A 27,223-nucleotide genomic window follows, 5' to 3' on the forward strand; every position below is an offset into this window, starting at 1 on the left:
CGAACCCACAAACTATGAGACCATGACCTGAGCCAAAGTTGGACGCCCAACCCAGGCACCCCTGCATCCAAACCAAGCGTTAATTCTTCCAGGGTTGGGTGTCCATGGGGGTGCTTCCTCGCATCTTGTCCCCCACACCCTCATTTCAGGGAAGCGTTTCAGCTCAGTGAGCCTCAGACATTTTTTCTTGGAAGTTCACCATTTGCTCCTCCCCATCTGCCAGGGTCTATAGGAAAATGGTCAAACAGACCAGATTATGGGTAGCTTTTTCAAGGTATGTTAATTGCAAATGCAGCACCCAGGAAGGGAGAAAGAATCTTCTTAGTGGAGGATGTTAGGCACAGAGGTGGAAGGCAGACTTTGGAATCTGTATCTCAGTTCTAACACCTGCTACTAGGTGGCTGGTAATGCCCTCAATTCTTTGTTGGGAGGTGATCCCTTGCTTAGATGGGATGAATCCCTTGCATAATAATAATCACAGCTAACATTTAGTATAGGAATTGTCAGGTCCCAAGTACTGTCCTAAGTGTTTCATATTTGTTAACTTCCACGATCTTAAAATCATGTCATGGATATACGCTCTGGTTATCTCCATTACAGAAAACGCGGGACAGGGAGCATGAGGTCAGTTAGTAACGGAGGGGGTGATATGAGCCCGGGAACCCTGTGACAAAGGTGATGTGGCCTACTGTTGCTTAGAAGTTTTTGTCGTATTTACCTTTCATCTTATCAGTATTCTAAGTGGGAGCTGTTGCAGACTTTACTCTGACTTTTGCTTTATTCCCTTTCAGCTCTAGATGATATTTAACAGTATCATCTAATATTAACCCGCTAATAAACTGGTTTAATTGGATGACATAAACACTGTGCAGTCTTCTGAAACCAGAGCACGAAAACATTGCCACCAGCCTGGCAGCGACTTTCTAAACATACGTGGCACAGGAGCTGCATAAAATTCCAGCAGGACTCCCATACAAGATTGCTTTTTGGCTCAAATTGCTTGCAGTCTTATTCCGAAGGCAATCAATGGTCCTAACAAAATATCACAGCATTTGGTTCACTGGCACCTCACAACACAGGACAATCTGAATCTCATTGGACTGAGCTGTGGGTGATCAATTCTGTGATAATTGTTCTCTCACTCTCCAGCTATTTCTATGAATATGGTGCACTCCCACAAGTTTTTTAACAAGTAGCAATTTATAGTACTGATATTTTGTGGGGAGAATGGCTGTTACTTCCAGGAACTCTCCAGGAGCTCCAAAATTGGTCATTATCGCCAGACACTGAATCACAATGTGGTTTTTGCTCTCAGATTTCCCCAGCAACTTCCTCCAAGAGAGGCAGGTTTTGGGGTGTGGAAAGAATGTGAGACCGGAAGCAGGAATCTCAGGTTCTGTCCCAGCTTTGTTTTCACAGTTCTATTCCCTTCAGTGAGTCTCAGCTCCCTTGTTCGTTCATTTAAAAAGGCATTAGACAAAAAAAAAAAAAAAAAAAAAAAAAAAAAAAAAAAAAAAAGGCATTAGACAAGGCACAGGTCTTACAAACTGGCATTCGTTCATTCTTTCAACAAAAATTCACTGTGTACTTCTGGGGGTCAGTTCTCTCTAAGACAAGGGAATCAAACAGGTAGCAAAACATGCCTAATTTCTTGTCCTTGTGGCATGTATACTTTGTGAGAAGATTGTATTTCCCCAAAATGGTCCCAGCAGTTTTTTCTAGTCCCACGTGTTTTTCCAGAACTTTGTCACTGTCTGTCCAACATGAAGCCTATTTCTCTACCCTTGTACCTGGGTGGGTTTGTGACTGCCCCAAGCAACAGAGTGTGACAGAGTGATACTATGTGATGCCCAGGCCAGGTCACTTTCCCTGGTGCGCTCTTTCTTTCTTTCTTCTTTCTTTCTTTCTCTCTCTCTCTCTCTCTCTCTCTCTCTCTCAATGCTCGCCCTTGGGACATAGGCACTTACACAGTGAGGAAGTCTAAACAAACACATGTACAGTGACCATATGAATATGGCCTGAAATGTAATAAATGCTTACTATTGGTTATCATTACCTTAGCATAAAGTAGAGAAAAAGATACTATTTTTAGCAAGAAAAGAGAGATATCAGAGGCAATATAGACCTTCTCATCTTAGAACAATCTTGCATCTCCAAAGAGAAATGAAGAACCAGGATCAGAGACGTGAATTAACCTGCTCAAGGGTCATACAGGTAGTAAGAACAGAATTTTGTTGCTAACTCCAATGTTCTTGGTTCTAAGGGTCCTTCCTACTACATGATGGAATTAAATGCCCATGAGTAGGCCTGTACTTTATCTCATAGCTGTATAACTTCTATGCCTTCGTTTTTAAGTTTAAATTTTTGTGAAATACCAAAGAGTATGCTGTAAGTTATACTTCAAACATCCAACTGGAAATGCAGCCATGAACTAAACAAACGAGTTGTGTTAGTAAATAGAAAAGTTGAGCAGCATGTTACTCAGCAAGCGACAAAGAATAAATATTGAATATTCTTCAATTCAAATATGGCATGCAAATGATATAAATGCATAGTGTTCTGTGCATTTAAATACAAACAAGAGTTTCAGAGATACTGCCAACCTTTCATCAGAATCTGTCTCTAATTAAAGACACTTTCTGTAGGTGTAGCCCAACGCAGCTTGTAAGTAGGTACCCAGTCTGTTGGGACTGAGTAATTGGCATTTTACTTGCCTTCATTCTCTCTGCATACTTGGACTTCATTTATTGGTGTTTTTCGTGACTGGCAAGAGTCCACACGGTCAGCTAAGAGCAGGGAGCGCATGGGGCAGGAGGAAGGATGCCTGGCTTCCAGACCCAGGTCTGTCTCTGACTCACCATATGACCTCGGGCCAGTCATTCCAGCTCATCAAACTTCAACCTCCTCATTTATAAAATGAATCAAGGTAGATTAGCTTTGAGAGACCAAATATACTTATTGTATGCACTAACTCTCATTAATTAATAACATGTTCTGAAGGCTGCGTTGTGAAGAATTCTCAAGACAGTCCAGGTTGGGCAGGAACAAGCTTCATGTCTGATTAGCCACATCTGCCCCGGAAGAGGGATAAAAAGAGGAAGCACAAATGCCTTAAAGTAGCAGTGTGATTTGACAAATTGAGAGAAGATAGGTGGGGATTCTCGACAGGGGAAACTCCATGAGCAAAGGCAGAGGGTAGAAATTTGCTGCTGGTCCTCGGAGAGGAACCAATAAACCAATCTGATGAGATTGGCCCCATTTTTTCCATATTTCCATCATGATACTCTCCATTTGCATTCAGTGATAATTACACATCTATTTCTCCTTCTGGAGAGTGAGATGCTTGTGGACAGGAACTGTGTAGATCTTACTCTGGAGATGCAGTGGAACAATGGCCCAATACTTAGATGCTGGGGTAAGATCCGGGTTTAAATCTTGACTCTGCCATTTATTAGCTGTATGGTGCTTAGGGAGGTTGATACCTCCTTTAAGTTTTGGTTTCATCAGCTGTAAGATAGATGATAATAACACCCACCATCCATACTTATGATCCACATGAATGTGGTTAGTGCGAATAAATTGCTTAGCTTGTGTTTAGGCTGTTAGGCAGTTAATAGACATAAGCTACCATCATCATTAGTCCTTGAATGCCTAATGGCTAGAATGGGGATGGCACATGGTAGGAAAACAATAGACATTCTCTGCACAAATACTTACATAAGCACATACATGCACGCAGGTGTGAGTGAACGGTGAAAAGGAAGCTTGGAGCTCTTACATTTCAGGTCAATTTTCAGCTCTGGAGGGACCTGACTATCATACTAGCAATGTGGATTATATCTTGAAAGAAATAGGGCTGTTAAAGGTTTGGAGCAGGAAGATAGTACACAGCAGCCCTGAGTGTCTCTTAATTGCCATCAGCAGGGGAAAGGGTGGAGGGATGGGCCCAATGCTAACCCTAGGCAAAAGGGTGGAGCCATTAGGCACCAGGGCCCTGTCGATCTTCAACATGGAGTCAGTGTGGAACTGAAACCAGCGATCAGAGAAGACAAATCACTTCTAAGCAATACACACACACACACACACACACACACACACACACACACACACGCATGTATATATTTGTAAATTTGAATTTTGTGGGCTGACTGTTGATCAAATTACCTATATAACAGTCATTTCCACCTTCATTGGGGGTTGTATGGATATAGTCTCTTAGTGTACGATTGATTGTTGTCAGAATGTACGTTGAAGGAAGGAAAAAGCCACACAACTAGAATCTGGACTGCTTTCATAGTCCCAACACTTTAATGAGGGCTTAACATTTTTGCTGCATCCTCTGCTGGCCTCATCAAGAGACATAAAGCACCAGGAATAGAGGACAATGAGTGGGCAAATCCCTGGTTTCATTTACTAGTAAGGTGACCCAAGACTATTGCTTCAATCTCTTGGAGACTCAGTGTTTATATTTGCAAAAAGTATAGAACTTGTAGAGTGCTGGTGAGGATTCACACTTATGGTGACCACAACCAGTGAATTATCTATCTATCCTACTGCTTCTGGGCACACAGAGGCCCCCAAATAATAACAACAACAACAACAACAACAACAACAACAATAATAATAAATGATTTATTATATACTTTATTATAATGATTAAGCCTAAGTTTTTGTATAATTAATTAATTACATCAGCTGTCAGGTCCTCTTAGGAATTTTGTATACCTCCTTCCCTACTTGCAAAATCAATATTTATTTATCAACATCATCCCTGCCCAAACTGTTTGCTTGAGCCAGAGAGCAGTTCGTAAAAAGGAACTGAACCTGCTCCAGCTTGCTTGAGAAAAAGGGAAATTTACTGCAAACGAAATACACAGATACAACAGGCAATCTCACAGACCTCCAAGGCTCAGAAGTAATAGTCTGGCCATAGAGGGACTAGAAGTGGAAATGGAGAACACGAACTTACATGCTTTGTCCATCAGTGACTTCAACGGGTTCCATTTCTCTCCATTTCTTGGGGACTGGATGGTCCCTCTCATACTTACTTCTGACCCTCCTGACTTACTGATTCATTTGCCATTGACCCATTGTGGCCAATAGCTACCAGATGACGTACCCTTATGGCCGCAGCCCACAGTCCCCAGTAAATGAAGACTAAATGAAGACTATGTCTCTTAATACCTGTCCTCAGGCTGGGATGACTGGCTCAGCTCCAGTCCACATGCTGTTTCCTCTTGGCCGAGATGTTCACCGTGGTCTGAGCTAGGGATCGAATTGTATGTTGAAAGGCCCCTGCCAAAGTCATTGGGAGAGAAGTGATTCCTGAGAAGGCAGTGTGCAGAAGGCAAAGACACTAATGGACCCATCCTCTGTATAGAACAACAGTCTTCAAACGTTCTGGACTGTGACTCTGTAAGAAGCACATTTTAAACATCGTGACCCATCAGGCACCCCTCTCCTCAAACAAGTACTTATTAAAGCAACACTTAAATGCTAATATACACTGATATTTCTTAATTTTTTTCTGTTTCATGCTTTAACAGCACTGGCCACAACCACTTAAATTGATTTCACAACCTGTTAAAAAGCTGTGACCCACAGAACTAAAAAAAGTGACATGGATCATTGGAATAGCCTTCTGATCTTCCCTTTCTTGTCCATTCTGTAGACATCTGTCAGATTAACCGTCTTTGAAGCCCAGACCCTATGAGATCATCAGAGATTTCCTAGTAGCTATGGAACGGATTCATCTTAAACGCCTTAGCCAATTGTGGCTCCTGTGCTCTAGCTTCATCACCCTCTTCAGCCTTATTTCCTTGACACAAACTCTACACTCTGAGAACTAAATGTGCTAAATACTTTTCTATCTCCTCACTTGTTCCTCCTGCTTGGAACATGGTTCCACATATGGCTTCTTCCCAATCTTGCTCATCCTTTAGGGCTCACCTCCAGTCCTGCCTTCTGCATCATCTTCCCTTAGTTTCTCAACCAGATGTGCCTTCTCTTTCCTCTGAAACCATTTCTTTCATAATTTCATTGAAGTAATGCTCACTGTCCAACCAGTCTTGGGATTGTATTATAATTGCATGGGTACTAGCTTTCTTGCCCTACGTTGAATCGCACCGTGGGATTCAGGGGTTGGGGAGAAGTAAGATGTCTAGTTAAATTTGAATTTCGGATAAACAATAAATCTTTTTAGTAAAACCTTATCTCAGTATTACATGGGATATACTATTCTGCCATTCCAACTTTTACTGGATGTCCTGTATTTTATCTGGCAAATCAAGCCCCACTGGATTGTAGCTTTTTGAAGTTAGGTATTATGTTTGGCTCACCTTTTTACCTGCCTTTCAGGAATGAAAGTGGCCTTCAAACCCCTGAGAGAGAATCAATTCTCCTTGGGTATACTCACTGTTCCCCTGGATGCTTCTTAAAATCTTTTTATTTACTGAGCGCCAGAAGTCATTTCAAATTTGTCACCAAATTACCCCCACAGTAGGAAAGGAGGACTGTGTGATAGGGAATAATTAGCTCCCCTCAAGTGTACATACACACACACACACACACACACACACACACACCACACAATTACTCTTACAAGGATATAACAGCTCTGTTTTTAATGTCTTCAATTGCTCACCAAGGAATACAAATTGATGCTAAAAAAATTTTAAAGGCTCTTTTTACCTTGTAACTTTGCATAACTCCCGCACACTGTTGCTTATCTCTGGAGCGATCCCAGCTGAAGAAATACCAAGTAGGTTGGATTGTGACACAGTTGGGAGAGGGAACAGCCTGGGGGTGGCTCCGGAAGAAGATGGGCCGGGGAAGTCCCAGGCACAGAGCTGTGTCTCTTGAGTGGGAGGCAGGGAATAAAGCCAGCACAGTGTTTCCCAAACCTGCTGTATCAGGAGACTCACCTGCTAGACTGCCTTGAACATTTTTACCATTAGGCAACTTAGAGACACAGGGGCATGGGAGTCAAGAGCCCAGGCTTTGCAATCAGAAAAGGATCCGTTTCCTGACTCCTAAGCTTACCAGCTGGCTATGTGGTCATGACTAATCATCCCACCATTCTGAACTTCAACGTCCAATAAAATGATGATTAGAATAGTTGTTTGTTTGTTTGTTTTTTAGAAAAGTTGCCACTACATGAAGCTCAGATTCCCACAGGCTTTCCCTGGATCTGTTTGTTCTGGGACAGTGGTTCTCAAAACGCCATGCTCTGACCAGCACTACCATCATCATCTGAGAACTTGCTAGAAGCGCACATTCTCAGGCCCCACCCCAGGTCTGCTCATGGAAACTCTGGAGGTGGGGCCTCATCATCTGACCTGTTTCCACAAGCCCTCCTGGTGATGCTGATGCACTGACGTTTGAGAACCACCGCTCCGGTGCCTTCTGATTTGGCAAATTATCATTGAGCAGATTCTTGCTATTTTCTGCATCTTTGAGGGATCAATTCAATGGACTAACCTAAGCCAAGATATTCAAATGAAAGGACATCTTTTTGATACCAGCGTCTATTTGAATTTTTTTTCTAGCACAAGTGGGGGAGGGGCAGAGGGAAGGGGATAGGGATCCGAAGCGGGCTCTGTGCCAACTGACGGAGCTCAACGCGAAATGGGGCTCAAACTCACGAACCACGAGACCATGACCTGGGCTGAAGTCAGATTCTCAACCTAGTGAGCCACCCAGGTGCTCCAATGTCAGCATCTATTTGAATTCAAATCTCTTTACCATGTATTTGAACTCAAATCTCTTAACCAAAAGGAATGAGGAAGTAGGATATTTGATGTAGTCTTTCAGGAAACAGTTCTTTGAGTAATTTAAATTTTTTTTTTCAACGTTTTTTATTTATTTTTGGGACAGAGAGAGACAGAGCATGAACGGGGGAGGGGCAGAGAGAGAGGGAAACACAGAATCGGAAACAGGCTCCAGGCTCCGAGCCATCAGCCCAGAGCCTGACGCGGGGCTCGAACTCACGCACCGCGAGATCATGACCTGGCTGAAGTCGGACGCTTAACCGACTGCGCCACCCAGGCGCCCCGAGTAATTTAATGATATATTCATTTATCCAAGTACTTTATACCTCCAGGTGGCCCAGGAACTGTGAGGGCTGCTGGTAACAGTGGAGTGAAAACAAGGATCAAAGAGCATTGTGCTCTTGGTCCTGGTCCCTGCCTTCATGGGGCTTCCAGCCTAGGGGGCCAGAGATATTTCTCCAAAATCCACAAAGGGGAACGTCCAGCAAGACAAGGGATATGGAGAGACATGAAGTAGGGAGAGTGGCTGCAATCAAGGGTGAAATCCGTTAAGGGAGGATCTTACTGTCATTTCTTTTATTTATTTATTTTTATTTATTTTTTTTAAAAATTTTTTTTAACGTTTTATTTATTTTTGAGACAGAGAGAGACAGAGCATGAACGGGGGAGGGGCAGAGAGAGAGGGAGACACAGAATCAGAAGCAGGCTCCAGGCTCTGAGCCATCAGCCCAGAGCCCGACGTGGGGCTCGAACTCACGGATTGCGAGATCGTGACCTGAGCCGAAGTCGGACGCTTAACCGACTGAGCCACCCAGGCACCCCTTACTGTCATTTCTTTGAGAAAGTGCCACTTGAGTGAGCCCCGAAGGATAAACAGGGCTTACTGTGCCCACGAGGTGAGCGAAGGCCATCGCACACAGGGGTATCAGCTTGTGTTAAATCCGTGGCAGAAGGGAGCGTGGCTGGAGCAAGGAGAGCAGGGAATACAGGGTCTGAGATCTAATGGACAGGCAAGCTGGGCCAGACTGTGGTAGCCAAAAAGGCCAAGTTTAGATATCACATCTTTTTCTCAAGAGCAGTGGGAAACACTCTTTTGCTTGTTCACAGTTAAACTTGCACACTGAGTACCCGCTGTGGCTTTGTTTTGGGTTGGTGGTCCTCAACCAGGGGGCTTTGCCTCCTTGGGAACATTTGGCGATGTCTGGTGATATTTTTTGATTGCCACAGGGTTGAAGGGACATCAGGGATGGGGGAAGCTGAACTGACATGTAGTGGATAGAGTCCAGAGGCTGTTGAATATCCTTCAATGCACAGGATAGTCCCTCGCGGCAAAGAGTGATCCAGCCCCAAACGTCAGCGTGCTGAGGCTGAGAACCCCTGAACTAAGCGAAGAAATATAAGTAGGTGTCTATTTTTCTAATTAAAAAGTTGGGGGGCACCTGGGTGGCGCAGTCAGTTAACCATCCAGCTCTTGATTTGGGCTCAAGTCATGATCTCACAGTTCCTGAGTTCTAACCCCACATCGGGCTTCATGCTGACAGTAAGGAGTCTCCTTGGGGATTCTCTCTCCCCTGTCTTCCTGGTCCTCACCTGCTCACACACACTCTCTCTCTCTCTCTCTCTCTCAAAATAAATAAAGATTAAAAATAATTTTCCTCCAAAGCGCATACCACTGCCCTATGAAAAACCAAACAAAACCAACAAAATTTACTGGATCTCCACGGCTCCTTTCTAAAAGACATACCGTAGCTCAGAAGGAGAATCCGGTCTTAACAAAACACACACTCACGCACATGCACCGTGGCTCCAAATTTAAGCGTTTGCATTTTCTGATTCTATGCCAGATAGAAAAGCATTCGACGTAGACACGATGCGGCGCGTGATCCTGCTCCTGCAGGGAATTTGTCCCTTAAAAACATATGCACACAAATACATTTAAAAAATCCTCTTAAGTTTGAGAGAGAGAAAAAAGAAAAAGCCTCTCGAGCACTTCCCTGGTAGGAGAGTTGTGTGGACGACAATAGAGTAGGAACTATTCGCTGGCAGGTGAAGCCAGGAGGATGGGGGACGGATTTTGAGAATAGTTGCATATTCCTTATCAAGGCGGCCTTGGTGCAGCCAAAAGCCATCCCCAGACTGTGTTCAAGAGGACAGGGGACCTCACCATTCACCACAGGAGGCGTTTGCTGAGGTGTGAGAGCGAGGCCAGGTCCTTACCTCTTCAGTTTGCTCCAGGAAGAGCTAGCCAAATGCCCAGTGACCATGGCGGCCTCGCTCGGCCGTTTCTTTCAGTTCGTTTGGCAGCTTGCTTCCTGGCCGTGTTTGTCTTCCTTTCCCTCTGTTGGCTCAGTGGACCCACCCAGACAGAATGGTGTTTGACCAGGCCGCGGAGATCTGTGGGCTCCTCGGAGCTCCTGAGCGGGCCCTCCAAAGACAAAAGAGAGACCGGAGCTCCTGAAGGAAGAGAATGCCTCAGCCACGGCCTCAGGGACTCAAGAGAGATCTAGAAGCGCGTCAGCTTTTGGCTTCGGCCATCTGCCCACATCGCTAATGCTACGTTTCCGGCGGCTGCGGCGGCCCCTGGTGCTGCCGCAGCTGAAGCCGGCAGAGAGGGGCCCGGACCCTGGGCCCACCGTGACTTCTTCCTTTCCTATTTTGTGGAGAGTACATCCTGGCATTAGCTACAAAATAAGGCAAATGCGAGTTCCAAGGCAGGACAGATTCTGCGATAATCTGAGAATTGATCACATCTTTAGGTCAGGCGGGATCAGGCCAATCAGAATTGGCCTTTCTTCTTCGCCTTTTATAACCAAGGATCCAGGTTGGAAGAGAGAGATCTTAGTGTCCTTGTCCACCTCTACCTCTATGACTTTGCTGAGCCCATTTTTCCAACCTCCTTGTGGAAAGAAGACCTTTCTCCAGACTATCCTCAGGGTCAAGAACTTTATTTGGATCCTGAATACGGTGCTGAGAGCACTGCCATGCCAATTTTACTCTAGAACACCCTCTATTCTTGGCTGTTTGTTTGTTTGTTTGTTTAGGGGCTTGAAAATATTCCTTTTGTGAGGGATCAGAAATACCAAGGACAGGCAGTGACTTTGCCCTGCTTCGCTTGCTGAATGATACCTAATAGCGCCTAAACTCTGTAAGAGTTAAGAGTGCAAGCAGTCTGTGCCTCAACTGCTTCACCGCTACAAGGGGGAGAGAGCTTCAAAATGGGGGCCTACCTCATAAAGTCGCTATTCGCAGTACGCGAGATTGCGCACATAAAGCCTTTAGCATGGTGCGAAGCCAATGGTAGAGTCTGGCACCTATTAGTTATTATTTTATTAGCACAAAGAGACTTCGGGCAAAACCCAGACTAAGCACATCCATCCTGGTGGCTGCCACATCTGTTCCCACCACTGACAAGAAGAAGGCCTTAGGCAATGGTGATGTCTCTACTGTGCGTCCTCTACCACTCGCCTCAACCCTCCCTCCCTCCCTCCCCTCCCCCCCACTACCTGGTTTGGACTAGGAATGAGCACAGCAACCAATCCACTCTGGGAGGCTCCGTGTGACAGGGGGTGGCAAAAGAACCCACAAGCAGACAAACACACTTCTCCGGCAGTAAAGACAAACTCAGGCATCATAATGTTTGGCACTAATCACCAAACATTGGATTGGGAAGCATGGAGCCCCCGCCTCCCCAGGTTGCTAATGGCCCCAGGTGAAGCTGAAAGAGCCTATGCAGAGGAATGGGGTCACAATGAATCCAAGTATATAGAAGAAGCTATATGTGAGCATGGGGAAGTCACAAGAAAGCAGAAACCCTGAGAAACAAACTGTGAGGTAAAGAGAAACAGGGAGCATTGGGCAAGGAAGCTTGATGGAGAGAGGAGAGGCAAAAGTCCACAAAGATGGGACAAAAAGTAGTGGGGTCAGCTTCTGGAGGGAGCATGGGTGGGAGCACCTGTACGAGTCCGCCGCTGAGATAGCAAGGTGCTCTGACTCTCCCTCTTCCTCCTCTCAGGCTCATTCACACTTGGGTTTCTATTTTGAGGTCTCTGTCTCCCTGACCGAGAACCTTCCCTTCTTAATGTAGTCTGAGTCTCTTCCTTGTGGCCAAAGAGTTAAAGTAAGGCAAATGCCCATAGAACTGTGCGAATATACATACACAGGGGTTCCGCATACGCTGTCTCCTCTCCTCATTCTTTGTTCATTTCTTGTTCATTACCTACATTTTTCAAAGGGATGGGCCTTGTTCTTTGCTCTGCTTTGCACAAGTTATGGCAGTCACCATGTCACCTTTTATGATCCCTGGGTACCCAGGATCAGAAAGAAATAGGCACTTCCTATTCATTGCTGCAGAGGGGTGATGATATATTTTAGAAGCCAGCCACTTGTCATCACATGGTATTTGTACCCTCTAAATTCACAGAAGTCAAAGTTCTGCTTTTGAGACATATTTCTGCTCTCTGCCCCTCCCTCATTCATGCTCTGTATCCCTCTCTCTCTCTCTCAAAAATAAATAAACATTGAAAAAAATTGAGACATATTTCAGCATTTTTCCTCCTAATCCTGAGGTGAGTTACAGCATGATGGAGGAAAAATAGCTTGGGCTCTGGAAGGCAGGAAACCGGAGGTGAAACCTTGACTGTTTCAAATCACTTCAGTGCTTTGAACTTGACACTCCCGGGGATGTCAGGAGAATTAAATGAGTAAACTTATGTAAATGTTCTAGCAGGTAGAAAACATTCAATGAATGCTGGGTTCCTCCCTCATTTCTCGCAAGATTAGGACACCTGGGGTTGCAAGCAACAGCAAATAATTCTAGCTATCTTAAATACACTGGGAAATACATGGATGCAGAAGCAAATCTCTGAGCTCAAGGGAAGAGATGCCACTGGACTTATCAGGGTTTGAACTTCCGGAAAGCCAAAAAGAACAGGAGTAGTATTTGGTTGACATTAACAGTTGTAATAATAGGGGTGCTGGGTGGCTCGACTTTGGCTCAAGTTATGATCTCACAGGTGAGTTTGAGCTCTGCGTCGGGCTCTGTGCTGACAGCTCAGAGCCTGGAGCCTGAGGGATTCTGTGTCTCCCTCTCTCTCTGCACCACCCCCCCACTCATGCTCTGTCTCTCTCTCTCTCTCTCAAAAATAAATAAACATTAAAAAAATAGTAATAATAAATTAATAAATAGTATCCATTTAATTAACAATATATAAATAACAATATATATTTATATCTTTATAATATTTAAACATAATTTATAAAGATTAGGAGGATATTTACAAAGTTCTATAATAAAGCAAAAGGCAGTTTAGTTTTAAGAGGGGACCCTAAGAATAGACAATGTTAAGTACCAGTGCTTTATTCAGAAAAACCTGCAAATAAGATGCCTTTGGGACTGCTAACACGAGTGAAATAAAGTGCGAAAAAAGGTCAATTACAAGCACAGTGGCGAAGCAAGTAACAGGTACATATTCCAGTAGTATTGTCTTATTTTTCAGATTCTACAGGTTTTCTTAAGTACTGAAATAATTGTATTTATAAAGAAGTGGGAGGGGATGTATGTCTCCAACATTGCTGTTACTATTGAGGTTGCCATTAAATCCCTGTTTCACCAAACGTTATTTAAACAAATTCAAAAATGGTTTGAAAAATATGCAAAACTTCTCTTGGCATGTACTTTTAATTCTTCTTCCCTCTGCCATCCAACTTTTCCTGCTACTCAGTCCCACATCATATGGAGAATATGTCCATCCAATACTTCTCAGATTATATTTCTTTCATTGTTTTGAAGTTAACATAGACTAAACAGTGGTATCTAAAATCTCAATTCTGTGTTTCCAGAACAACCTCTGTTAGTCCTTCTTGGATGAGGTATCTAACCATAATAATAGTAACCAAGATGGCAGGGTCACATATACCAAGCATGAGCCAACCTGAATGAGAGATACAGGTAAATGGATGTGCAAGGCTAGCGGTTGAACATGGGTTCTAGAACTGGACTCCTGAATCTGATTTCTACTCTCACCATCTCTATATATGTGAAGTTGGAAAAGCTCTGTGATGTTGCAAGTCTCAATTTCCCCATATATAAAATGGAAACAATAAAGCCTACATCACAGGCTATTGGGAAGATTAAATGAACTGATCTGTGTAAATATCTTAGCATGGTGCCTTGTACCCAACTGTTAAAGAGTGGGAGGCAGACACAAGAAGGTGTCTATTATAACTGCATTACAGTACGTTTTGGTGACTGAATTTTAATTCCTCAAAAACATGCATTAAAATGCCAAGACTATTAACTCCAAGAAAATACAGAGCATTGCGTGGGGGCTTTCATAGTTGGAAATCCCAAAGGCTGATTTAGAATTTCATTGAAAAAATAATCTAGTAATTTGTTCTTTTATTTTGAGTGCGCCAATTCTCACATAGAAATTACAGATTAAATGAGGTTATTAGCTCCAGAAGAAAGCCTTAAACTCTGCTCAAAGCATGAATAGATCTCAGGTAGAAGAGAAGCTTGGTATCAATGACAACCCTAATCCATTTCTGTAAAGAGACTTTTAAACAGAATTCATACACATTCTTTGCCTTTAATGTACATTTTGGATTTGAATTTGGAAGTGACATTCTTGCTTTAGATGCATCCTGGATTTAAGATTTGACCACAGCCATTTTGCCCTGTCATTATAATAAATATCTTGCCTTATGAAACATAAGACTCCATTCACCCTGGGGCTGGAGTCACTCTTTTATACTATGTGAGGCATTTAGGCAGGGGCCCTAATTCTTTCAAGTCAATTCTTTTCAGGCTGCAATATTTTTCATCTACTGCTCAGGGAGACATAAGCTTTGGGGTGAATTAGGTCCATAAAAGCTTCCTCTGAAAGACTCATTTTTTACGGGTATTTGGATATAAAAAACGTGAGAGAAATGTGGTGATGTGTGTTTGTCAGATATGTATGTATCTTTGCATGGGTGGATAGATGGCTAACTGAATAGATTGAGAGATGGATGGATCAATGGGTAGGTGGATGAGTGGGTGGGTGAGTGGCTGGCTGGCTGGCTGGGGGGATAGATCACACAATGGACATCTTTTTTTTTTTTTTTATTGTTCAGCAGTCAACCATGGCAAGGTGCCATGACTATCAAAACTTTTTATCCTCTTAGAAATGTGCCACTGTGTGCATTCTTGGGAACCAGAAAGCAAATGGGTCCAAATTCTCTTTCTTGCCATTCTGGAAAGTTCAGGGGCAGGCAATTGAGCAGTCTCCTGTAGCACTTGGAATTTGAGTAAGGGCTGTAGGGTGTGGTGTGGTGGCATTTGGAGGAAATCATCACCTCAGCAGCAGTAGTGGCCTGGGGATCCATGAATGGACCTGTTCCTGCTGGAAGAACTGTTCTGGTTCCTGATGGCTGGCCCTCCAGAGGTTGCTTGTTGTGGACTTGTTTTCGAAGCCTGTTTTTGCAGTATTCCTGGTCCCTTCATAAATTTTATTTTACTCAAGTCAGCAAGATTATTTCCTTGCAACCTAGGAGTCTGACTGATATAGAAGTGAGAAGTAATGGAGTCCCAGGCATATTCTACTTAGAATTTTCTTTACTTAGCCATTAATTTATTTGATATTCATAATGATGTTATGAGTCAGTTACTTGTATTATTCCTGTTTTGCAGAAAAGTAAACACAGAAAGCTTATATCATTTCCCCAAATTACACAGCTACTAGGAGCAGAACTTGCACTTGAATCCCAGTAGACTGACTCTAAAGTGTGCTTAACTCTGCGTTCTTAACTATTATGCAAATATTGCTTTTGCAAAGATGAGAGAGTGATGGATGGAAGGAGAGAAAGATGTAGCAGAAACTATATGTCCACTAAAACCTTTTCCTTTTTCCTCCTGGCACACAGTTACACTATATTTCTCTGCCTCCTTCACACCTGCATGTAGACACATGACCGAGTTCTGGCCAAAGTAGTGAAGATGTGAATGTGCTTTCCCTATGTCCTCTTCCCAACTGCCAGCTGAAGAGAGAGGATCTGAGGGCCTCCGAGGAGGGCGGAGCCACAAGATGGAAAGACCCAGCAGAACAAGAACACCCGGGATTGTGATATGAATAAGAGATAACCTTGATTTTGTTACACTACTGTAACTTTAAGGTTATTGGGTGAAGCCTCTAACCTACCCTGCTATGGGCATAAAAATAGAGGGTGAAGAGAGAGAAGAAGGAACAAAGTGAAACTTGATCCCAGTGTAGGGAGACCTCTGCCATTTCCAGGGGATGGGGCTCTTCTACCTGGAGGCAAAATTCTAATTCCTTTGAGAATTCTTTCTGGCAATCCCACTGCTCCATTATCATTTCCATCAGTGGCTTAAAAAGCCCTGATTTTCATAGTTTTCGCTCTCCCCAAATGACTGCATTTCTTTTTCCGCTGCATCCCAAAGCAGATGGGATTTGGAGATTGACTCATATTTTAAATCTGCCTTTTGGAACTTGTCCAAAGGCTTTGATTAGCCTGAACCCGTAGTATCAGCTCTCAAGCACTCTTTTGTTATAAGTCATATCTTGCATTTTAGAAGTGAACATTTTCCTCCGGGCCCACAAATTTTGGTGCTAGGCAAGAATAAAATATGGTAATTTCATGACATTGAGTTTGTTAAATTATGCACTGATGAAGCTTCATATTTCTCCTTCTAATTAGAGGGTAAGATTTGAGTAATAGCAAGTAAATTGCTACAACATGTCTAAACGTATTATTTTATTTTGAATGACACCTAGTAATAAAAAGGACTAGTTTCACAACAAATCTCTTATCTCAAAGGTCAAAATATTATATAATTTCAAAAGCTTTCCTACCTGTAAAACATCTTCTGGGAAGTATAATACCCTGCCTTATGGGGAAATAATTAGCAGGGGATATGGATGCTGTCTATCAAAGAATTATTAAACTTGGAGGAATTATATAAAAGGGCTTTTTTTTCTTTGCATTTGCGAAATTGTACAAAAAGATTTTCACTAAGTGCAAGTGAAACTACCACGGGTAATTTCCAGGGTTCTTCATCAGAATGGGGGCAGGGATACTCAGGATCATAATAGAGGTTGTGAACAACATCTTTGATTAAGTTAGCTCAGACATTTGCCCTGGAGCTCCATCAAAATGAAGATACTGAGTATAAAAGCATCCTTGTATATTCTCAATTTAGATAGGAGACTCAGGAGAAGGATTAGATGACTTCTCATGGCCTCTATAATTGTAAGTACTGTATAATTCACCTTTTTTATCTATTAAGAAGTAGGATGGCCAGCACCATTTATTTTGTCAATTGAAATTGGGTCCATTTAAAAATTCTACGGAGTCACTAATGCATGGTCAATCACAAGATCACAAATCTGTAAAATCTAAAAGAGATGTTAGGCAGGCATCTGATCTAATGCCTTTATTTTATAGATGAAGACAGCGAAGACCAGAGAAATAAAGTGATGTATTCAAGGTCATCTATCAAGTTATTGCTTAATATAACTGAGAAGTCTAAAAGTGAAATCCAACTGAGTTATGAAATGGCTGGAACCAGGAGCTCAAACATGTCACTGGGAACCTGTCACTATCGGTCGTTTGACTCTGCTTTTCTTTGCTGTTTTCTTCTTAGGCATATGGTATTGCACATTGCTGGGAATATTCTGGTCTTTGGTCTTTCTATTTCAGTGGCTCCATCCGAAAGGCAGCTTCTTTATTCTACTGGTTCCAGTAAAGTTTATTGGCACAGTTTGGGACATAGTCGTTCTAAATGAACCACTGGCCAGGGTGTTCCACATTCTGATTTTCTTGATCTGAGACCAGGTACCCATCAGCAAGGCAGGTCATTTTCACCTAACCTATATGGGACTGTGGCTGGGAGAGGGTAGCTTCCGAAACAGGCTCCAGGCAATGTTGCTGGAAAAAAGAGGTTTCCTGCTGCATGGACAAAAGTGATAAATGTCTACTATACATGGCAATGCCTCATGAATCTCCTTGTCAGTTTGTTACGCAACTCCATTATTTCGTTCATGGTATGTCATAAAGAAGTGATTTTATTTTAACAAATATTTAGGTCTATACTGTATAATAAAATAACATTTAAAATGATCAACTGTAATCACTTTATCTGTGAAAATAAATGCCAACTCCTTTAAAAAAGGGTAGGCACTAGTTAATCTACTTGGAGATAATTCTGGAACAAAAATAGAGTTTAAAAGGACATCGTATCTTATTTAGTTTAAGGATTGAGGATTGAATGCTTATTTAAATAGAGACTGGGATTTAACAGGTGTTACAGCATCAAGAATAGATTTTTTAAAATGGCTTCATGACTTGATTGTTTGGACTGCTTAGATTTTTCACTTAAAGTTAACTGGTTTATTTTTAATGTTTTTCTGCTTTGTTTCCAAATGACGAGTTAATAAAAAAATTTCAGGGCTTCTACTTGTAACATTTCTCTGCAAATAACCCATCATATGGATGGTTATTATTATCCCCAATAGATCAAAAGCCAAATGAACTATAATCACCACTGAAGTTCTTCTATTGAGCAATGGAAGCGAAAATAATATGGAAATCCTGACATGTGTGGTTTACCTGTTCTGGTAAGTCACTATATGAGTCTATAAGGTATCAGTTTGAAGGGAAATTGTAGATTATCATTTTCATGATCATTAGTGTCTTATTTTTCTCATACTCCCTATCTCTTTCCTGTCTAATAGTTTAGTATAAACTAAACAAGATGTGCATAAACAAGAATAATCAAAACCAAACAAACTGTAATCATAGAGTCCAGGTTTGAGTCAATAGCATTTAGCTGAATGAAAGAGATCGTGTACCTTAAAAGTGCCCATGATCAAAGCTGCAAGGCCTCACACTATTCTGTTTTGTTTTAACAGAAAAGAATTTCACCCAATCACTTTATTTTATGGCTTTAAACAAAATCAAAATGAATTGCAGAGATCCCAGCATCTCTAACAACATAAACCCTCAGAACATCTCTAGTGACAGACACCCTCATGCAAAATGCAGGCTGGCAAATATCGGCTACTCCTTGCTTTCTCCCATGTCATGGTGGAGGCTGTTCATTTCTGAGGATGGCTACTCCATCACTTGAGGTAAAAACCAGTTGAATACTTCAATAGTATTATTGGTGTCGCCACTTCTCCACTGTGTAATTAAAAGGAAAACCCCAAGCGTGTGCCTCTCGTGGGTCGCTACGTCATGGGTGCTCATGTGGTGTCACAGTGGAAGATGGCATTTGGAGCCAGACAGAACTGGGAAATGCCAACCCTTTCTGCTGACACTGGCCCAGCTTTTCACCTGCTCTGAGACTTAGTCTGTACCTATGATGGAGCCATGAATTTCACTTTGGCGGTGAGCTACCTGGCTCATGATTGACACTGTCTAGGCTTAGACCCCAACTCTACTACATGCCAACTGTCAGCATGCGACTTAACCTCTCCAAGCTCCAGTTTGCTTGTGTGAAATGGGATAAGGGTAGCACGGGTCCCTTACGGCTTTTGCAAAGATTATATAATGTCTTGTGTGCAAGATAAAACCACTGCCCCTCAAATCCTCTTTTTACCCTTATTCTACCAAATTCTGTACCTGGAAGACTAACCAAGACGGACTACATCTGTGGACTCTCTCATCCACTGAGTTCTGCTTGACTGGTGGAAACACCAGCAGGAAACCTCAGGGCAGAGGAGCGTGAGATTTCTCCAGCTCCCCCCCGCTTCTGGGTGGCCTCTAAGGAAGACCTCTAAGGAGCCCTCTCAATTGTTGACTCTCTTCTTTCCAGGTTCTGGTGACCTACTCCTTCCACCGGCAGCTTCAGGCCTACCTTCCTTCACTCCTTCACTTCATTCCTTAAACATGTGCACACCGTGTGTTTCCCAGCATATACACCATGAAAAGTGCTTCGCCAGGTACACAACAAGTGCTTATGTGCATTCCTTGGCATACGGCCGTCTTCCTCTCTCTCTGTGTCTCTGCTCCTTATAACAACACCAGCAACTGGATTAAGGTCCAGTTTATTTTAACTTGCTTACATCTGCAGAGACCCTATGTCCAAATAGGTCACATTCATAAGTTCCAGGGGTTTTGGACTTGAATGTATCTTTTTCGGAAGACCAAATTCAACCCGCAACAGTCTCTGAGTTTATTTGGCTTTGTTATTATTCTGTTATGTTTTCTATTTGTCTACAAATGAAACAATACCGCACTGTCTTAATTACTAGAGATTTATACGATGCCTTGATATCTAGAAAGCATGTCACTCTCCCAAACTTGTTTTTCTTTAAAAGTGTCATGGCTTTAAGGCGCTTGGGTGGCTCAGTCAGTTAAGCATCCGACTTCAGCTCAGGTCATGATCTCGCACTCCATGAGTTCAAGCCCTGCGTCGGGCTCTGTGCTGACAGCTCGGAGCCTGGAGCTTGCTTCAGATTCTGTGTCTCCCTCTCTCTCTGCCCCTCTCCCCTGTTCATGCTGTCTCTCTCACTCTCAAAAATGAATAAATGTTGAAAATTTTTTTTTAATTAAAAAAAAGTGTCATGGCTTTTCCCTGTTCCCTTTTACATAAACTTTAGAATCAGTTTCTACTTTTTCCAAAAAAAACAAAAAAAACCCCAAAAACCACAACTCCTGTAGATTTCTACAGGAGTTTAGATTGGAATAGCACTTAATTCACAATTTTGGAGAGAACTGACCACTTTATAACGTAGAATCTTCTTTCTGTTCTTTAATGTGGTAGTAATTCTTTTAGCTTTACTCACTAGCATTATAAAAAATGTCATAAATGGAAATTTTAAAATGAATTTTCTAAATATCGGATGTTGGTGCGTAGATTTATTTTTGCATATTGATTTCATATCCAACCACCCTTCTTAAACTCTCTCATTACTTCTAATGATTTGAAACCTCTTTGGAGCTTTTCGAATTTTTGTCATTTAAAATTTCATTTCTTCCTTTCTAGTCCTTACAGATTTAATTTCTATTTCTCGTCTTACTGCATTCACTGAAACCTCCAGGAAAATAGAAGCTAGAATGAATATCCTTAGGTTTTCCTTGATCTTCAGAGGAATGCATCACCATTAAGTATGGGGCTTGCTCCACACTTTTGATAGGTAACCTTTACCAAGTTAAAGACATTTTTATATTCCAAGGCTCCATTCATTCTCTGTCATTGTCCTTTGATGCAACTTTTCATCAAACTGTAACTTTTTAGTTACTCTAACTTTTGTAACTCTAACTTTTTAGTCACCAGTTTCGTTATAGATACTCAAAACTATCTCCTCTTCATTTTAAAGTGTTTAGGATAGATGAACTAGATAGATTTGTGCTTTTAGTCAAGTATTATCAAGACATTGACACTCTCAATGTCTATCTTTTGAAAGAAGCAAAAATAAGGGTGTTACTTACATGTCAAGAGCTCCCTGCCAGACCTCCCAAAAGGTAGCATGATTCAGTGAAAAAGGTTCTAGGCTTTGAGTTACAAGACCAACGTTCTCATCTTGACACATAGATGCAGACTTTTGTCAAAGGCCTGTTTGCAGGTCACCTACCTTCATTACATGTGGGCCACCATTTGGGACACTTGAATGATGTGGAAAGCTGAGTTTGGTGGCAACTGGGCTTCCGCTTCTAGTTTTTCTCTGAGACATTATTGCACAGAAGATGCAGGATCCACAGCTGTCAGGAGACTCTTCTCCTCTCGGCCTGGAAAGATGAACCAAAGCCTAACTGGAGCAAGGAGGAAGACACAATTCCAAAGGAGAAGGGCTCTGCTCAGTCTTGAGAGGAACCACTGTCCCCAATATGTCAGACTCTCCATGTGAGTGAGAAACAGTCCCACGGGGCACTGTTAAGTATACTGGGATCAATCCACTGTGAGCAGGAAAGAGATGTTTCCTTGGGTGGTCTTAGAAGAGCAGGCAGTGTCTGGAGGGAAAACCCCACGCCTTGATATTAGCAGACATGTGATTCAGAAAAAGAGAGACTCAGCTCTTTCCGGAAGAGAAGGGGCCACGGACACGCAGCAATGATGTCTGAAAGGGGATTTAACGTTTGTGCTCCCCAGGGATGGTAGGAGTGAAGAAAGGGTACTTCTCTTCCTGCTTTTTTCAGTGACTGCTGATGCTACTAATGGCAAGTCATGTAGGACTCTTAGCGTATCATGCAGCACCATGGAAAGAAGAGTTGATTCCTCCACCATGACAAACTGGAGGATTTCATATCCTCCTTAGAGACACTTTATGGATAAACTTTTTAAATATTTTTTACATTAAAAAAGCTTTTTCCCAGGGCGCCTGAGTGGCTCAGTTGGTTAAGCATCTGACTCTTGGTTTTGGCTCAGGTCATGATCTCATGGTTTGTGAGTTCAAGCCCCACATCGGGCTCTGTGCTGATAGCATGGAGTCTTCTTGGGATTCTCTCTCCCTCTCTCTCTGCCCCTCCCCTGGTCGTCTTCTCTCTCTCTCTTTCTCAAAATAAATAAACAAGCATCAAAAAAAAAAAAAGCTTTTCTCCCTCTCACTTGAAAAGCATCTGTCCATCCATGTGTCCATCCATCTATCCACCATCTGTCACTGAGTCAATATTTGTTGAGTATTATTATTATCACCAAGAGCCAACATTTGTTGGGCTCTTACAACATTTCTCTAATTTTACATGTACTTTCTCATTTATTCTTTGCAAACAGCCTGTAAGATACTTACCACTATTATTCCATTATAAAGATAAGGAAAGTGAGGCACTAGAAGGTCAAGCCGACTTGCTCAAAATCTCAGAGCTAATAATTGAAGAAGTTATGACTCAGGCCCAAGAGCCCCTTCCAGTGGCAACTGAAGTCAGATCAAATCAGCTCACAAAGAGCAAAATGTTCCACATTCAGGACTTTTGAGCACTGGTTGTTAAATTCAGCCATTATTAAAGATTAAGTTAGATAAACCTTCAATCAAATAAATGATATTAAAACAAAGGTAATCAACACTCAGCTCTGCTTTCTAATTATTTTACTATATTCTACTTTATCTTCATTCTTAAAGTGATTTCTATTGAACCTTTCTGGTGGAAATATTATGTAACAATGCGCTATGGCATATATTTTTCACAAATCTGCATTCAGTCACGTTAGTAGCTTGAAATTGGCCATAGTGAACTATTTACACCATGGAGATCAGCAAATGCTACAGATCGGGACTTCTTTCTCTCGGAGAGCCCATTGTTAAATATTTACCGGCACCTTCGTGGCCCTTTCTCTCAACCGCTGCGGCGTATAACTTCTACATAACGCCATCATATTATGTACCAGGCACTCTGCTGGATACAGAAAAGACAAAGTTGAATCAGTCACAGTAAGAGTAAGGAAGAGAAAATCTCACCCACTGGAAATGGAAAGGTTGTGGATGTCTCTTAATTCCAATTTGAAACATCTCTTCAAATATGTTATCCAGATATAATTGTACGTGTGGTGAAGTAAGACCTAAGGTGATCAGGAAAAATGTAATCTAAAAGGTTTCAGTGGAATCATGTTTTCAGTCTCTCCTCACTTTTCTTATAGAGAACACAAAAAGAATCCATTGCAATGTGATGTGGACCCATTTCAGGTACAATGTCAGGTATCTTGAATGAGTCCTATCGGTTGATTTGCATCTTCTGAATACATGGTCCTTTGACCAAGGGAAACTCTTTTCCTCATCCGGAACACTTGTGTTTAAGAATCAACTGAGCCTTTAACCAGACAGATGCTTTGTACAGTCAGGAAAAGAATCCTGTAAGAAACAGTTAAAGCTCATTGTTATGGTAATTTTCATACCAGACATCTTTCTAATAGAATTTCACACCAGCATGGACAATATGGTCAGCCAGATTCATTCTCAACAACCCCATGGAAATGGATGCACAGAAAGGTGAAAAGCAAGGAAGGAGGTAAGAGTACCGCATTCAGGACACATGGGTTTAGCCCCAGCTCTGCCATTTATGGGCAAATCACTTCCCTATTCTGCACCTCAAAAGCCCTGTTTATAAAATGAGGAGGTTAGACAATCCACATTTTTTAAATAAATATTTTTTAATGTTTATTTTTGAGAGAGAGAGAGCGCGAGCGCACAAGCAGGGGAGTGGGTAGAGAGAGGGAGACACAGAATCTGAAGCAGGCTCCAGGCTCTGAGCTGTCAGCACAGAGCCCAATGTGGGGCTTGAACCCATTAGCTGTCAAGATACAGACACTTAAACATTTTTAATTTGCTTGACATCCTGGATGGCAAGTCTGCACGTATTTTTAATTTTTTAAATTTGAGCCCTGCATCAGAGCTTGAACTCATGAACCGTAAGAACCGTGAGATCGTGACTTGAAGTCAGACACTTAACCAACTGAGCCACCCACATTTTTTTCCCAAGTTAAAGCCACATAAGCATCACCAACTGAGCTAATTAATATGCAATTCTCAGATCCCACCTACAGACCATTTGCTCATTAGATCAAGGCCATGCCAAACAATTTGCATTTGAAGCCAGCACCTGAGTGAATTCCCTTCCCAAAGGTCAGCCCTATCACACATCCACATCACTAGACTAGGTGATCTCTATTCCTGCCTGAATGTACTGTAGTCTTGAGGTTAAAAGCAACGTATTTTCAATGTTAGTGAATAGTTTTTTTTAATCCCATGAACTGTGCATTAAAAAAGACATATTTTGTCTTGTGTTACCAATTGGTTTACTTCTTCTATTTGAGTCTTACTTGTTATTTTCCTAATTTGATAGAAGTCAATGATATTCTTTTACCATTTATAGTTCAGATAGGCCTTAATATGTACGTAAGTTCATGTTATTTGAGTGACAAAAAAAATCAACCGCTAGTTTTAATGGCTAAGAAGCATTCTAGTAATGGGGTTACTGAAAGGAAGGAAAATATAAAGCTATTACCGTGTGTGCTTGATGGGAATGATTCTGAAAAGAGTGGGAAAGCAAACAAAACCTGAATTATTGGACCATTGAATTCATCAGTATAGTAGGAAGTAGGAACATTGGACTGGCTTTTAGATAGATAACTTATATCTTGAACTTGTCCAACTGAGGTTTATCCTGTAATAAAAAATAAGATTTGAGGATAAACAATATAGTTTCCCTAATCTTTGACAATTTTCTACTATGAAGCAAGAAGTAACTATTTCCATCTTTTCCTTAATTGGGTAAGTGCTATGAACTTCTGCGATTTTCCTCTGCCTGCCATCGGTTCACCCTTCTGTTGGTAATGGCATCCCAGTTTTCCTCTGAGCTATACAGCTTCCCTCACTTTTAGATCACATGCTGTGATCACATGTTTCGTGGGAGGAGTGAGGGAGAGGGAAGCATGTGTTCTGGGGGCAAAAGGACATTGCTTTTGGCACAGTGATTGGCTCAGGGATGGGTATGAGACAATATAGACCAGTAAGAAGTTAGCTTCAGGCTTTCCTTGAATAGCTGGGGAAGAGAAGCACTCTTTTTCATTTTGCTAGATTTTAAGCCAGGTAGGATGTGGGGCTAGAGCTGCTGACCATGATTTTGTCACTCCACAGACTCCAAAAATGGAGGGAAACTGGGAAACAGAGTGGAACAGCAAGTAGGAGGGGGAGAGGGAGAAAGGGGGAGGGAGAGAGGGAGAGAGAATATGAATGGTCAAGACCTCAAGCTGTGTTTGAGGCTGTCAGATCTCTATCCCCTGGATGTATTCCCATGATTTCTTTTCTTTTTCTTTTTTTTTTTCTTTGCTTAAACCACCTTTCTTTTGGTCACTTGAAACCAAACTAATCCTGATTGACTTAACAATTTTGCCCAAGTCATGTAAAGCCTGTCCACTGCAAGGGTTTAGTTTTAGCCTTAATAAGTGTATGCAAAATAAGGGTATAAATTAGAAACAAAGATCTTTAATTCTCTCAAGCTGTAATATATATGCATATACAAGAAAAGAAAGGATATGTAAGAAAGTGATAATGGTGTTTCCTTTGAGGAATGGAGAATTAGAGCTGAGAGGGAGACAGTTCATAGTATATCTTTGTGTACTATTTGTCTTTTATTTTTATTATGTGTACATTTTGCCTACTAAAATCCCAATTACATGATTCTACAAAGATAACTCCTTTCTTTCTTTCTTTCTTTCTTTCTTTCTTTCTTTCTTTCTTTCTCTCTCTCTCTCTCTCTCTCTCTCTCTCTCTCTCTCTCTCTCTCTTTAATTGAAGTAGGGGTGCCTGGGTGGCTCAGTTGGTAAAGCATACGACTTTGGCTCAGGTCATGATTTCACAGTTTGTAAGTTCCAGCCCCACATTGGGCTCTGTGCTGATAGCTCAGAGCCTGGAGCCTGCTTCGGATTCTGTGTCTCCCTTTCTCTCTGCCTCTCCCCTGCTCTCATTCTCTCTCTCTCTCTCAAAAATAAATAAAACATTAAAAAATTTTTGAAGTATAGTTGACATACAGTATTATATTAGTTTCAGGTATGCAACATAGTGATTCAACAATTCTGTACATTACACAATGCTCACCATGGTAAGTGTAGCTACCGTCTGTCACCATACAATGTTATTACACTATTATTGACTATGTTCCCTATACTGTATTTTTCATCCCCATGACTTATTTATTTTATAACTGGAAGTTTGTAACTCTATCCTTTTGACCACCCCCCACACCCCTACCCTTTGGCAACCCCCCAGTTCGCTTTCTGTATTTGTAAGTCTATTTCTGGTTCATTTGTTTGTTTTTTAGATTCCACATATAAGTGAAATCATATGGTACTTGCCTTTTTCTGTCTGACTTATTTCACTTAGCAAAAGACAGTTTCTCTTTATTTACCATTTACTTACTATTTATATACCAAGTTCGCCTTTGGAGTTTACTAGTTGGTAGCACTGTAGCAAGTGAATAAATGCTCAAGTATAACCTTTGTATTTATCAAAATTCTTTCTCTCCCCAAATGTGCTAAATAATGACGATGACATAAACATCTAATCTTCAGATACACCAAAATACAGTATATACTTTATTCTAGTAGAAATACTTTCTGAATGTTGTAGACAATGTGTGTCTCCTCCCTCGTTTTCAGAGTATTAATTTATCAAGATGCCATCTGTTCCATTCCTCTAATCCTCAGCTCACCTATTTTGAAGATGAGATGTCTCAAAGTAAATGCATCATTCAAATTGAGGACTTAGAGGAAGCTTATGTAACTCCGTTTCATTGCCTCTTCTAGCCTCAGGGATGGGTTGTGCCATTTCATTTTACTTCCCATCATCCCCACATCACCTTACTGTTTGGTTTTTGGAGAACAAAGCTTACTGAATGACTTAAGTGAAACGTCTGCTCAGAGGAACAGAAAGACAATACCTAGAAATGAGATCTGTAAAGATGACTATTTTTTTAACATGAAATTTATTGTCAAATTGGTTTCCACGTAAAGATGAATATTAATT

This window comes from Panthera onca, chromosome A2, assembly GCF_046562875.1.
Source record: "Panthera onca isolate mPanOnc1 chromosome A2, mPanOnc1 haplotype 2, whole genome shotgun sequence".
Taxonomy (NCBI): domain Eukaryota; kingdom Metazoa; phylum Chordata; class Mammalia; order Carnivora; family Felidae; genus Panthera; species Panthera onca.